Source organism: Pipra filicauda, unplaced genomic scaffold (genome assembly GCF_003945595.2).
Source record: "Pipra filicauda isolate LSUMZ 115617 unplaced genomic scaffold, ASM394559v2 scaffold112_size3218982_pilon, whole genome shotgun sequence".
Lineage (NCBI taxonomy): Eukaryota > Metazoa > Chordata > Aves > Passeriformes > Pipridae > Pipra > Pipra filicauda.
In genome coordinates, this window is record NW_024103574.1 from 57,468 (window position 1) to 72,438 (window position 14,971).

Below are 14,971 nucleotides of genomic sequence, written 5' to 3' on the forward strand. Positions count from 1 at the left end.
TTTTTCACAAGTTTTCACAACTACACAGATGAAGAGAATATAGATGCTGCCCTTATTCACCAGCTCAGAAAGCTAAAGAATCAGCATGGTGAAAAAAATGGAGCTTTTCTCCCCCAGTACTTTCCACCTTTCTCCTCCTCATTCTACCCATGAAGGGCAGTGCCTAAATGATTTTGCTCTTTACAGAGCTTCAGAATCTGTTGTGATTTTCTCCTACTTACCAGTGCCATATCAATGCAATTCATTTTTCTCCTAAAGGAAAATATGTTTGATTAAGGAAGCTCCTCTTTCTGAGAGATAAATCCTTTCACAGCAACAGGGTTTAAAACATTCTGGTTCTGAATCATGCCCTCTCTGTTCTGCTGGCAACAAGTGACAGTCTATTATTATTATAATCCAGAACATTTTTCACTAAATAAAAGTTAAACTTGGAAGCAACTTCGAAATTAAGTCCAAAACTTCAAAACTATATGTGCCCTGGTTTTGGCTGAAGTAGAGTTAATTTTCTTCTTCATAGTTGGTACAGTGCTGTGATTTGAATTTAGTATGAGAATAGCGCTGATAAAACACTCATGTTTTAGTTACTGCTAAGTCATGTTTACTCTAAATCAAGGATTTTTCAGTTTTCCATGCTCTAACAGCAAGCAGGTGCACAAAAAACTGAGTGGAAGCACAACCTGGACAGGTGACCCAAACTGGCCAAAGGGATGCTCTACAGCATAGAACACCTAGTATATAAACTGGGAGTAGTTGACCAGGAGTTGCTGATCACTGCTGGGGAACAGGCTGGGCATCCAGCAGCAAGTGGTGAGCAATTATACTGGGTACTTGTTGCCCTTGAATTATATTCTTCTCTCTCTCTCTCTCTCTCCCACTTTCCCTATAATTATTATAATCATTATTATTATTATATTTTTTTTGTTTCAACTATTAAACTGTTCTTATCTCAACCCACAAGGTTCACACATTTTTTTACCCACTTCTCCTCCCCACCAGGGTGGGAGGGTGGGGAGTGAGCAAGTGTCTGCGTCGTACTTAGTTGCCAGCTGGGGTTAAACCATGACAATATATTATTCTGGGTGGGACAGACTCTCTCCAACCGATGAAGTTGTAGGGAAGAGAGTAATAACATAGAAGGGATAAATTTAGAGCAGCCTCAATGTTACAAACACAACAGTAATGGGAGTTGAGGGAGGGAGGGGGATGATCAGTAGCTAGAAGAAATCACCAAATTCATATTGCCCTTAAATTTGATAAATATTCAGCTAATCTGTTACTATCACTAGCTTTTCTTTTGGGAATGGTTTTCTACAGCAGCTGGAGATAAAAACATTGATTTAATTTTCATACTTTCAGGAATGTAAATAGAAGAATCTTTCTGCTTTTAGTCATAAAAACTTAGAGAACCTGTGAATTATTGACTTACAACACTCTTTGAGGTAATTAAAACACAAGGTTTTCATTACTGCTGAATACTACCTATATCAAAGAAACTTATTGGTTAATGACAGTTTTTTAATTTTGAAACAATAATGATTTTTATGATTATAAATAAAATTTTAAAGTTAATTCAAAAAATAGAGCAATTTACCTTCACAAAGGTTAGATAGTTGGGTTTTTTTTAATTGAATATTACTGCCACAGTCTTCTTGGCATTAATGGATACACTTGGAGTATGGCAATATTATTCCAGTAAAGCTGTAGCACAATTTGTCCTATAGTTTAAATGTGACTTACCCTATTAAAGCATCAAGAAGTCCCTTTCCATCCATTTTTACAAATGTTTTGAGTATAAGAATTCATCAGGATTTAGGAGATTAAGAAATCACTGTCCACTAAAAAAGATCTGCAGAAATTTTCATTAGTTCTTTTATGAGTTGGCAGCAAATACTCTAGCTGTGAACTTTTATGAAGCTATAAATATAAAGGACCTTCTGATACTAGTATGATGATAATTCTAAATTTCCTCTTTGCAGCTGCAGTTGATCCCTTGTATTTGGTAAAAAAAAAAAAAACAACAAACCTCTCTTTTTGTAATTTAACTGAGAAAGTTGGCTCAACTACTGTATTGACTTTGAGCACTCTGACTGTAAGTTCATGAATTAAACCCACATGGCAACAAAACCCCCCATCCCCACCTTTCCCTTAAGGTGGCTATAAAATGTCAGTAGAAAGCCAAGCTGTTTATTTTACCTAGCATTTGGGGTTGTAAGTAAACGAGTTTCTAGTGAGGCATATCTTTGTAACCAGCTCCCTTACATCACTAACTCTTATTAAACTATGGTATAAATATTAAATCAATCATTATATGTTTAAGCTTAATACTAATGGCAAAAAATAAGACTATGCAGGTAAGTAACAAACTTGTTGGCAACACGGTCCCTAAAGGCTAGGATGTTTGATCATGGGGCAAAGAAAACCCATTCTTTGCTCTTGACAGCTCTTTACATAAACTGATTTCCCAGGGGATTTATCTTTTGGGAATAAAAATTAAGGAGGAATTTTGTCTACATATTCCAGAACCTCTGTGGTGAACCACATTCCTAAGTTACTCTGATAGTTTTGTGCCACTCTAGGTTTGTTGGGATACTAACTGTCAATACATTTCACTTAATTGCCTAATAAACCAGGAAGACTCGTTTTCCTCTTACTTCCCTTGGCTTCCGAGTCCCTAAATACTAGAGCAGCAAAGAAGTAGTTGAGGATAAAAGGTATCCAATAAGAGAAACAGATACACTGGCCTGCAATTTCTGTAGTAACAGCACAACACTTGTTTTTCCTTGAGCAGTTTCCCAGGCTTCTCAGGAGCTTGACCAGAAAGAAGGTAAAGTAACCAGGCTGCCCAGACACCTGCCAAAACTCACTGTGACATCAGTTGCACCTGCCTGTACCTGTCCCAAGGCAAACTGAATATCAGCTTAACTAATGGAAAATTACCAATCATGCAAAAGAAGAAATCCACAATCAGATACCCACTCTTTGTATCTGTAAATCTAAGAAGTGGGATGTAATATCATTATGCAGCGACTCTGCTTGGGATTACGAAATAAGGTCAGCAAGCAAACTCTGCAGAGCACATACTTACTGGACTCGACTAATGATGGCCTGTGCTCTAAAGCTGAAGAGCTTGGCTGGAGTCCTGCACTCAACACAAAACGTATTTCAGAGCTGAAATAGCTGCTGTGAGCACCTGTTATTCATGTCCACTGATGGGAAACCTACAGAGTCGTATATGTCCTTTGCCTCCATATATGGCACATTTTCCTATGATACAACTGAGTAGTGCAGTGTGTTCACTGATATAACTAAAAAGAGACAGTAAAACAGTTATCAGTCCTGTTTTTTTTCCAGCATTATTCTGTAGTGATCTGAAAAGTTCAGCCTTGCAATTTAAAGTGTACAGTAAGTTTCAAAAGCAGCTGTAAGTAGGTTCAGTGATAAGAACAGAGGGTCTCTGTCCCTCTTTCCGTGGTTCTATTTTACAAAGCAGACCACAAATATGAAACATTGAAGAGTCTGATTTTCTATCACTTTAATAATTGAGAAATGGATCTCAGCTCATGCACACAATTTTTTACAGAATCAATTGGAAAAGACCTCTGAGATCATCAAGTCCAACCACTAACTGAACAACACCTTGTCAACTAGACCACAGCCCTAAATGCTACATTCAGTCATTTCTTGAGTGCCTCCAGGGATGGTGACTCCACCACCCCCCCAGGCAGTCCATTCCAATGTTTAACAACCCTTTCTGTGGAGAAATTCCTTCTGATGTCCAACCTGAACCTCTTCTGGCACAGCTTGAGGTCATTTCCTCTCATCCCGTCAGTTGTTACCTGGGACAAGAGGCCACCCCCCCCTTCACTACAGCCTCCTTTCAGGTAGTTGTAGAGAGCAATGAGGTCCATCTGAGCCTCCTCTTCTCCAGGCTAAACACCCCTGACTCCCTCAGCTGCTCCTCACAGGACTTGTGCTCCAGATCCTTCACAAGGTCTGTTGCCCTTTTCTGGACATGCTCCAGCACCTCAATGTCTTTCTTGAAGTGAGGGACCCAGAACTGGACACAGCACTTGAGGTGCAGCCTCACCAGTGCCGAGCACAGGGGAACAATCACTTCTCTGGCCCTGCTGGCCACAGTATCCTTGATACAAGCCAGGATGTCATTGGCCTTCCTCAATTTCAAGTTTCCTTTGGAAAAAGTGCCTAAAAGCACATTATTACTGAACAGTGGCTTATTAGGGGCTCTCAACAGGTGACTGTAATTAAAAATAGGGTCACATCTAAGGAAAGTAATTCAGGTGCACAGGTGCCTCCATTTGTCTCCTTTACAGGGTTAGTCATGTAAAGTTCAAGAAGTGCACCAATATAACTTAGAAACCTAATTAGGCCATTAGAAGTAAACTCCATTAAAAAATCACCCTTCAGCTTTAACGATAAACTGCAGCCATTTCAAATTTAATACTGCACTAGCAAGTAATACTGCCATTGAATAATTCAGCATTCTGCAACATAAGGCAAGATGAGAGGAATAACGAAGTGTGATTGCTATTTTCATTATGATGTGCCTTTTTGGGAGGTATAATATAAACCTCATATCACTGACACTAATTATTTTGGCATCTTATTGGCAGTCACAATTAGACAAAATGTAGAAATTTCTAAGCGCAAAACAAGTTCTTGGCTAGATTTTTTCAGCCCAATATACTTCAGACTTATATTTATGGCTAAATTGAAGCAGGATGTCAAATCTGTGTCCCTTAGAACAAAATCTTAATAATTAACTGGCAAAACTGAACATGATCGTTTCTGACACACCTACACTGGTAATTATTGCTTTGAGGCCATTTACTAATGAAATTAATGTATTCATTGCCCTAACAAATTAGCATAACTCATACATAATGCCCCACATTTCAAGACCTTCCTAGAAAAACAACACTTAATACCGCAGAATGAAATGGCAAGGGCATTACATGGAGACAGAATTCACTGAATTACTACATGTTAAAACCACAATGGCTAAGTGTTAGTTATAAAGCAAAATGTAAACACAATGTGGGTATTGAAACCATTAATAGTGTAGTCAAGAGTATACAATCGATGATTATCTTTGCACTTCAAATAAGCACATATTACAATAGCAGCAACCATGGAATGTAATTAACTGGTTACTTTTAGAGATATGAAGTATGAAAAGGAGGCAGTGCTGAAGCAGTTTCTTCTTCCTTGTCAAATTCATAACAAATATAGTGTGGCTACTATGCTTTTTCATCCGTATTTTCATTCAGATTAATTCAGTGCCTGGAAGTGGCTACAGCAGCCATAGGGTCCAGCAACAGTGAAAGGCAGGATTAAATGCATTACCTTTGGAAATGACAAAACCACGAGCACCAACCTACTGTCATGTTTAATTGGCAAGATTCTCTCAGTTATTCCCTGAGTTGTCTGTCTCATCATGCAGAACAGAGGTCAGGAAAGCAAACCACCATGTGGCTGGATGCAGCCCTGGTTCAGTGGAAGGCAGGGGTGGAAAGCACATCTGCTGTGCTGGCTCACCTGGCAGGCTGGGGGCTGCACTGAGACCCCCAGGCAACAGACCTAACACGCACTGCCACTTACAGACCACTTGTAACCTGCAACCCATGTGTTGGTATGAGGCAGATTATACATGAGGAACCATCGCTTCTGAGCATGAATTGGCTCCTTACATACTTCAAATTATAAACTTACTTTGAAGGAGAAGATGGGGATAAAATTACAATGGGTTTGCAGAAAGCCATCTATATTCTGAAGTGCTCAGAATTCACTCCTGGCTCCATTGGGGGTGGGGGGCTGAGAGCTAAGGTTAACTTGACCAGGTCTTTCTTCCACACAACTGAGGAGCCAGGCCCTAATGCCAGTTACAGCAAGGTAACTTTGCTTGTGTTCTCTACAATTGTTTAAAAGTCATTTCCTCCTGAGAAGCACTGAACAGGAGCATATTTCTGTGCCACCCTCTTCGCCACTCCTACAGAAGCATAAATGCAAAGGAACAGAGTTCCTCAGCAGATCCTCAATTGCATCAGAACCTATCGCTACAAAGGAAAGCAAAAAAACCCAAAAACAATCCACAGGGAATATTATGGAATAATTACCTCAAGCAAGAAGTTTTCTTGGAACCCCATCCATATGTGTTTGGCTCCTGCCCACAAGCATAAGGTTTTACATCTTTATTAATGTTCTTATTCTACTCAATGTAATTTGGATTCTCTCATTATCCATACAAATGTCTGATCTTTTTTAACCCTCTTAAGTTCTCTGCTCCCATGATATCTTATGTTAATGAGTTCTATATGTTAATTATAAGATGCATGAAATTTCATTTGACCAGTTCTCTATTTCTTGCTTTTCAAGTCATTCCCTTTCCTCTCCCAAACAATCCTCTCCTTTTCAGAGTTCCTCATTTTGCAACTTTCGCTACTTTGAATTATAATCCAAGTCTTTCCTTTATTTAACTATGTCTAGGTTCATTATGTTTCTAACTTTAAAAGAAATAATGAAAAATATAAAATAGAAAATAACCAGAACAGAAGATAAGATGAGAGATTTTTCTAGTCCATTGAATTTGCTTTGGACACTAAAAATGTCCCAAAAGCACATTTTAGAATGTTTAAAGAGTCCAGCAGTAAATTCCCAGTGTTGAGTCACAAAGGTTATTGTGCTCTCTCACAAAGACATGAAACCTAATTATACTGTTGCTACTACTACTAAGTGTAAATAGATACCTTGAAGCTATGAATGTACGATTGAGAGCTCGCCATTTGTGCCTGTCTGAAGAACTACCTCATCTTCAGCCTTATCACCTGAATTGTCAAGAAACTGCTTCTTTGAACTTTGGCCTGTTGCCATACAGAACCATTTTATAAATGGGTTAAACGCTACTCCTCACAACCACACAGGGAGGGAACAATTTTCATTTACACTAACCCCTCTTTGCACTCAAGCAGTAGGTCTCTATGTATTTCTGTCTGTGTTACATACAGCCAGAGTAACAGCAAGCAACATCAGTGAGAACAAGAATCAGATCTTCAACATTGAGCAGACAAGTAGGACAAACCCAACTTTTTTGTTTGTTTGTTTGGTGAATTTTTTTCTGATTTAAAAATAACCCCGCACCAGAGAACTTAAACAAAGTTTAGATATTCCTAAAATATTTAACAACACTGCACTAGAAGAACAGCAGTTTCCAGTCAAGTTATTGTATACCTTTTCACTGAGAAATATTAGCTGGTTGGACTGCAGAAATCTACATCCCAGCCTCATGGCTAGTCTGTCCTACGTCATTTATAGCCATTTACTGAAATACTCCTGCATCTGATCTACTCTGTCCAGCTAATAATTATGTACTTCCATATGGCATTAGTATCAACTGTTTGAGTCAAACTTACGTTGGGAAGGTCAGTCCTCTTCCATCCCCAGGCACCTAGTTTACCTGCTTTTGACTTTAGATCTCATTGTTACATAGGTTTTATTTTTGGCAGCATGCCTACTTTTACTTAATCTCTTTGTCTGACATGTTGTTACTTCCCTCAAATATGCCTCTGCAATCTTTCTTCCTCCAGGTCAGCTGTAATTTCTGTCCCATCATTTACTACTGAATACAGTTACCTTTGTATTGCTGACATTCCTAGCAGATGTCTTTGTCTGACCCAAGTGCTCCTCACCACCTGTCGCCTTGCTTCCAGGTTTGGCTATAAATAATCCTCCCCTTGCTGGTTTGACTATAAATAATCCCCTCCTCACCCTGTTGGTTTTTGGAGTCAGCTGGTTCCAATTTAGGCAAGGTGGAGCTTCTCTTTTCTTTACAGAGTTACAGTCCCCTCTCTTCATTGTGTTACCCACACAGAAATTGTACCACTGCATGAACCCACAAGTATAATAGAAATGTAGCAGTGGGTCCTTAAATCATATCTTTTGCCTGTTCATCTACATTTTCATTCTAGCACCTCTAAAAGTTACAGTAAGTACCAGTATGTACAAGAGTCACTGGGCTGTGCTTATGATCAAGTTGACCTCTGCTTGCCTTGCTTCCCACAGGATGGCCAACATGCCTACCTCATGGACAAGTCCCACAAGGCAACCTTGCACATATGAATGTACTTGTGGACTTGGGCAGGTCACAGGGCTGTGGTTCTCACCAGCCTCCACCTGTTCTAGCCCACATGGTATCTGTATGTGCCACAGTCAGCACCTGGACATGAAGGCAGATGGAATCCTTCTTACAGAGGACCCCAGTGTCACCTTCCCGAGACTGCCTGAAGCAGGGAACGTCGAGGATGTCTAAACAATGCGGGTAGGTATCCAGGACCTTGTGAGCTCTATCATTTGCACGTTTCTCCCAGCACAAGTGCTTGGCAGTTTTGCTCAATGAGCTGCAACTAGATCCTGACAAACACCTGTCTGAATTGTCCAGAAATTGTTCCCCTGAAGCTCATGTATGTGCTGCTCAAGGAAACTGGTTTCTCTTCAGCACTCTTCATATAAGACTTGACATTTTAACACACATTTTGCACATTTCAGAAGCAAAGAAACTCATTAAACTCATCACAGTACTTTAGTAGTGAACTGTACTGAGGGACATGATGCTTTGGTGCAAATTTACTTGTTTGCTTTTTTTTAAAATAAAGATAAGACAGAGCAATGCTTCAATCAGACTAGGGTGGCTAGTGTAAAATTAAGAGGGAGTCAGTCCACATACCAGCAGCCAGGATTTAAGAGGCTGTCTACTGACAAACAAGACGCACCCCACCCCCACCAAAAAAAAAAAAAAAATTAAAAAAAAAAAAGTCAAAAAGAAACCCCAGAAAAGCAGCCTAGATCATCTTCCATAGTTTTGGCACACCACTTCTTTGGGGAGGCTATTTCACATTACTCTTCTCAGTAGGTAGCTTTACCAAGTAATAAATGCTACTTCTCATGGTTTTGGCTCAAGACTGTCCTACAGAGGATGAGGCAGAAAACAGGCAGCACTAGAATTTGACTTGAGAAGATATTCTGTGTTTATAGCATCCTCCAGAAAAGCAATGACTGCAGCAGTAGTAGTAGGCCACCTGCAGCAAGATAAGCAATAAGTGAGAATTAAAGAAGAAAGAAAATGCTGACTGATTTTCTCAAAGACATTAAAGACATTAAAGACTTGACTGGAGCCAGAAAACAAGTGATGGATTTGCTGGGGTGGGTCTTTCTCACATCTTCAGTAAAAATTTAGAGGAAAAGCAGAGATTAAAGAGTGACCAAAACTGTGGAAAAGAGCTGGTGAGAGAAAGCCTGGTAAAATCTTGAGAAGATACAGATGTCTGTATTCATTCAATGGCATTGTGCCACTTTACATGCAGGGAAGACATGTATTTAGTGCCACATATTATCCAGCCTAGACAGAAGCAATGTGTGATAGGGGTTAACGTGTAGAGTGCCTAAGTGGGCAGTGATGCCCCTACATGCAACTGGAGGCACTAATGCTGCATAGCTGGAGGAACTCTGTGTGACCTTAAAGGCTGTACATACAAGTCTTGCCTGCAAAACCCGTGAGAACTTTTCCTGCTATGATTATAAACTTAGTACTAAGTTAGATTCTCACAGAGTTATATAATCCTATGTGGTAGTTAATGAAGTGCTGGATGTAAGAAAAATAACTGTAATGTTATTTTGCCCCTGGTATGCTTTGCCTTATAAGGATTAAACCTAGAGCTAATTCACTTGTGTTTTGTGATCTCTATCATGCTGCAATAATATTACTTAGCACTTTATAGCACTTCTCACTTATAAAAAGTGCTTTATAAACATTATCTAAGTATTAATCTTCACAACAGTCCTGTGATACAGGTAGACCAGTCAATTTAATGTTCTTTTTTAATAAACTACTAGCACTTTAGTAAATTGAAAAGTATAGAACACATTAAAGTCACTGAAGAGAAATAAAAGTTAGTGAACAAATCACAATTCTCCCTTCAGCATTCTAGGTGGACAATACTCATAACAAACTGTCAGTGATTACCACCTCTGAGGTCCACAGAGGACAGTCTACATAGTAAACACTCACTTTTTTCAGATGGTAACATGAATAACGTGAACAAAGAGGGACTCTACCAAAACAACAGAGGTCCCTTGATCAAGACCACTAAGTTCTTTACAAGCAAAACATAGTAGTCCCTACTCTACAATGTTTGGGATCTAGGTATACAACAAGGGACAAGAGGTGGGGAAGGGGAGGAAATCAGTTAAGTGGTAATCATCAGTGTTCATACTTTATCTGCCTATGCAAACATATGCAGAGCCATTTTATGACAGTATACTCACTATCTTATTAGTACTGCGTAGTTCTCTCCAGTGATACACCTCAAACTTTAGTGTTTGTGATCAAAGACAGGATAAGAGTTTGCCATTTGGTTAAACACATCATGCAACTAATCCCATATTAGCTATTGTGAAGAAAATTAACTCTATACCAACCAAAACCAGTACATTTACATAATCACAAACTGAGTTTTCCTCAAGGTCACTGTTTTATGCAGTGCACGGCATGGACTTGTCTGTGGCAGGGCAGATTGTCTTCTGCAGGGCAGAAGGCTGCTGCCTGAGGATGAGAAGGGCTGCCCCATGCATAGCTGACATTCAGACTTATGTAATGAGTAAGGAATGCAGGAAGAAAGGGAAAAAAAAAGTCTCCTACTTAAGGTAGTTTAAAAGTTGCCCCAAAGAGTTTGCAGTCTACATCTGTTTTTGTCATAAGTCTATGAGATACAGGACCAACTTCTTAAAATCATGCTTTTCACACAAGGTCATCCATTGACTATATGTTCCTCATGTGCTCCATGCCCAGCTTGAAACCTGGGATCTGCCTTGCTCAAACTGCTGATCATCAGGAATACAGCTGAAGTTACTGTGCTTTCAGCTCAGTACCCAACCTTAAATATTCTGGGAAAGATAGGAGCAGGATGCCTCAAACTGGATTCCCAAATTAGTAGGTCCTTTGATTTACTGTGTCCCAGTCTCCACCTGTCAAATGAGGACAATAATTTCTCCTCATTTCACCAGAGTGTTGTGAAAATAACTTCATTAATGGTTTCTGAAGCACTGTAGTGTTGAGTGCTACGCAGAAAACTAAGAAGAAATTAATAATTCTGTCTCTGGAGCAAGTTTTGAAAAGCATGCACTAAAAAGGGCCTGAAGGCACACACTTAACCAAAGAGCAAAAACATAAAATATTGGATTTGAAATACTTGAACAAAATATTTGAATTGCTCATTGAATACTGTACTTGCATTATCCAGCAGATTTCATCATGATTTTAAACTCTCAACTCATAATCTCAGTTTTTATTTGTAAATTACCATGTTTCTAAAAATTCATAGCTATCCAGCTCTGAACGCCATAGCATGGAATCCTAGTGATAAGCCTCTGGCTCAATAGCATCACTAGCAATATTTAGAGTCACTGCATAGATCTCTATCATTTCAGCTCATGGAATAAGGCAACAATAGCATCTCTCTCAACAGAAACCAGTACTTCAAGGAAAGAAAACCCCATTTTGACAGATGATTTTGATGATACAATGAAATAAAAAAAGAAAGATGCAATTCAGGGGGAGAAAAAAATGCTCAAAATTTTATACAGAGCAACACATATTCCCTTCCTTTCCAGAAACAGCCAAATAATGTTGATCATAGTCTTTCCAAATGTTTTGCCCCAAGAGGAAGCCTTAAATGGAAATTAGCAATCCAAACGGTTACAGTTTGTGAAGAAATTAATTTTAAAAATCCTGTTTACAGCAATTTATAAGTGAGCATTTTCAGGCAATCTTGATGACAGTCAATATTCTCTGCCCTACCTAGAATACACATGCACACACTGTTCTACACAGTGTTTTGCTTGCTGTGCAACTTAATTCTCTCCCAGCACATCATCTTCAGTGCTGATGGGTTTTAATTATTTATTTATTTTTATTATACACCCCCCTAGCTGTTTCTTATATGGAAGAAAGTATTCCTTAGCTTCCCTTAAATAATATACAGATGACTAATCACTGTGGCACCCAGGAAAGATATGTCAGGTAAAGTAAACATTCTCTAAAGAATGGACCCTTGAGCTATCCCTGCCAAACACTCTTACCTGGAACTGTCACAATGATTGTGGTGTGGCCAAAGAAGGAGCCTTTGATGACTGAGGAGATCCTGGTGAGTAGAAAAAAGCCTACTGCCAGTTAGTCTAAAGCAGTGCCATTTAACAGAAGTGACAGAACCAGAGGGCTGCCTTTCCCAACTATAACACTGAGGCTATCAAATGCATTTTTAAAAATGTGAGTGGCTGAACAACATTATGCTGGTATGGTTTATACGGGGTCAGAGCAAAACTAGAACTGCAGCTTCCATAATATCAGCATAGAAAAAAGGACACCCAGTGCCCCACATCCCTTCTAAATCCACTCTTTATAAAAAACAAATGTGCAGAACAGTGTTTTATGTTTAAGATTCTCAGGGAAAAAAATGTCTTGAATATATAATGTTACTCCCGACATGAAAAAAGGTGCAACCTTTTTTAGGTGTGCTGAAACAATCTGGTTTAGGTGTGTTATGGCACAAATTACTTGTTCTTCTAAGTTTTTAAGAACTGTCCTTGTGTGCACCACATCAAACTTTTTAAATCTCCTTCCTACTCTAATGTTGGCTACTTAATCCATTAAGCAATTTTCCCCTCATTCTAAAGTAATGCTTGCAATATCCTCTCTTTGCTTTCCCTTTTTGTTCTTAGCTGCCAGTATTCTTAATTTACGTGCTTCACCTGTATTTTGATATCAAGTCGTCATCTGAGTAACAATTCTGATGCCCTGAAACCTGCCATACAAAGCAATGTGAGGATCAAAAGAGGACCCTGACTGAATTGATGGATGTCTGAAGCCTAACAGATCAGATATAGCCGGCATGTAGTCTGTGACAGTGTTTAAGAGACAAGCAATGCATCTCCTCCAGAGTCCCGACAGATTTAGGGGACTCACACTGTACATGTGGCCCAGAGACAGAGTAGACAGCACAGAAGCAGCCTCAGGGACAGCAAATGCCCACAGATCTCTTCTACTTGAGAAACAGTCTCCTGTCCTGAACCTCATCTGTCAAAACACGTTATGACTCTTGGGGATGGTCCTGAGCAGGGCTAAGAGTTGACACTCAATGATCCTTATGGGTGCCTTGCAACTCAGCACATTCTGTGATTCTGTGAAAACTGAACTCCATCCTGTCACCAATAGATGACTGGTAGAGAACAAAAGAACTCTAAGCAAAATATGCAGGACAGCAGAGAGTCCACTTACGTGGCTACAAAACCAAATTCACAGCACTGAGCCCTTTCGCAACCTGTCCACAATACTATAATTCAATATTAAATACTATACCTCAGACAAGAAGTAACTGATGTCCCAGCAGTAGGCTTAAAACTCCTACTTTGTCATGGCAAAGTAAAAAAACCAACCAACCAAAAAAAAGGCAACTTAAAATGGACAGATTTTTTGTCCTCTTGCCACAATTCCTTACAATAGTTCTTCATCCACAGTGGGTTCCTTGGTACCAGGTAGCTGATATTTCCCTTTTCCAGATGTATTCTCATATAGTTTGTGCTACAGACAGTAATGCTTTGTGTGGTCCTCACAGGCATCAGGAATATAGGCCCATGGAACACAGCTAGGAGCTGTATATGCAGAAATGCCTGTGCTGGAGCTGAAAAGAGCAAACCCACTTCAAAGCAGCAATGGACAAAGTCAGAAATTGGTCAGACAAGAAGGATGATGTGAGGAAAGGGAAAAGAAAATGGGAGCTGTGGTTTGCATGTGACACTCATGAGGGGATTAATACACATAATTACGAGCAGCTAAGCAACAGGGTCCTCCCAGGTGGGCTGCATCTGACTGAGGTTACTGGAAGCTCCTTGGAGCACAGAGTCCAGTATGAATTTTCAATAATTTACTCTGATGTTAAAATACTCCTAATCTGATAATATGCTGTTGTCAAGAATTAGTGACAGGGAAAACTCTCAGGCAATATTTATCTATCAACTCACTTCTGTTGTTTCATTTAAAGTCAAACGTACAATATGATCAGCTACTTATCTCTTCACAGACACACCTATGAAGTACATAATTCAGTAACATATTTCAGAGAAATAGCTTCTATTACACAATAAAGAGAAATGCAAGCTCTTTCCTTTACTTTTCAAGCAATTTGCCTCATTATTCCCAGGTTAGAGAACAACCCCATTCAAATAACAGAATAAATCCACCCCCTTGTTTGTTCTCACGGCAGGGGAAGAAAACATCTTTTACACTTCTCTATGGCAGGAGACAACTGACTGGAGATTGTAGGAGTGTACATGTCCACAGAAGAGAGAAGGGAATTCATACACAAAACTGTAGCTAAGGAAACAACTGCTTGAACTCCATCTGGCATGTGAGGATGACTTAAAGACCTGGAAGTTTGTGTTTCAATGAAGAGATTCAGGAGAGAGCTGATATGGAAAAAAGGACTCATTTCTCTGATATGGTTTCATGTCTTGCAAGTGGTCTGTCAACATTAGAATGACTCACAGTTACGTGCTGTATTCTCCAACTTTGTATTTCTCACATTCCCAGCAGTTCGAGAGCACCAGACCTTGCTCTGCTGATCTGCAGATTGTCAGTTTCACATCAATAAACACTGTCCAAAAACTGCATATAATCAGTTGTGTGACTTACCTGGGCTGTAAATACTCTTCAGATCAGATTATCTCCCATTTGAGAGCACTAGAAGAAACCCACAGAAACAAAACAGATAGTTAGTAATTAAACTTACTTAAATAATATCTTGTCCAGCCAAGTACACATAAAATCTTCTAGTATTATCCTCCTGGCAGAACTCAGAAACAGCAAGGACAGATCCGTAATGAAAAATTAATGTCTTAGCACCCTGAA

The 14,971-nt window shown here is 39.4% G+C and overlaps 1 long non-coding RNA gene across 3 annotated transcripts in view; it reads right to left on the bottom strand.

Annotated features, from left to right (window-relative positions):
* Positions 1–14,971, bottom strand: part of LOC113983756 — a 120,673-nt gene that overhangs the window by 11,254 nt on the left and 94,448 nt on the right. For all 3 annotated transcript variants that reach the window (XR_005564151.1, XR_003539211.2, XR_005564148.1), the window contains one exon: positions 14,756–14,803. This is a non-coding gene — a long non-coding RNA (uncharacterized LOC113983756). The remainder of the gene's footprint in view (positions 1–14,755; positions 14,804–14,971) is intronic.